Raw genomic sequence first — 900 nt, forward strand, 5'->3', positions numbered from 1 at the left:
ATTACTATGTACACCTATATGGAAACAAACTTGATAACCTAAATGAAATGGAGAACTTTCTGAAATCACACAACCTCCCAGGTTGAAATAAGAAGACACTGAGAAACTAAATAGGCCAATAACAACCCAGGAAATTGACTCTGTCATATGAAAACTATCTACAAAAAAAAGTCCTGGACCGGATGGCTTTCCAGCAGAATTGTAAAAAACGTACAAGGAGGAGGTGATACCAATCCTATTGATAGTATTCCAGGCAATTGAGAAGATGGAATTCTCCCCAAATCATTTTGTGAAGCTAACATCACACTGACGCCCAAACCAGGTAAAGATACAACAAAAAAAAGAGAACTACAGGCCAGTATCCCTTATGAACATAGATACAAAAATCCTCAACAAGATTCTAGTAAATCAGATCCCAAAACACATCTCAAAAATCATCCAGGGCCCGGAGCCCTCTCCTCGCGCGGGCCCCGCCGTCCCGTCACGCCCCCCACCCTCGATCTCAAGCCACCGTGGAGCTCCGCCGCCTCGAAACGTTCACCGCGAGCGGGGACCAAGACTGCAAACTGCTGAATAGACAGACTGTAAAGCAGAGGGAAAAGTGAACAAAACCAGAAGACCCTCATAAGGAAGAACAGGTCATTGCAGAAGAGAAATAAAAGCAACCCCACCTTCCCTCAAAAACAGAATTGAAGAGGGGGAGGGAAAGGGGTAAAGGGAGAAAAATCTACAGAAATGAGGAAAAACCAAAAGAAGAGTATGGGTCTCTCCCAGACGCCTGGGAGAGCAGACACTGAGAAAATTGACTTTGGAATACAAACAATGAAAAGTCCCCAGAATGAAGGGTCTCAAAATGCAAATGTAGATATCAAAACAATAATGGAGAGACTAAAAAGAATT

The sequence above is a fragment of the Carlito syrichta genome, unplaced genomic scaffold (genome assembly GCF_000164805.1).
Source record: "Carlito syrichta isolate Samal-C Ts95f unplaced genomic scaffold, Tarsius_syrichta-2.0.1 Scaffold308901, whole genome shotgun sequence".
Lineage (NCBI taxonomy): Eukaryota > Metazoa > Chordata > Mammalia > Primates > Tarsiidae > Carlito > Carlito syrichta.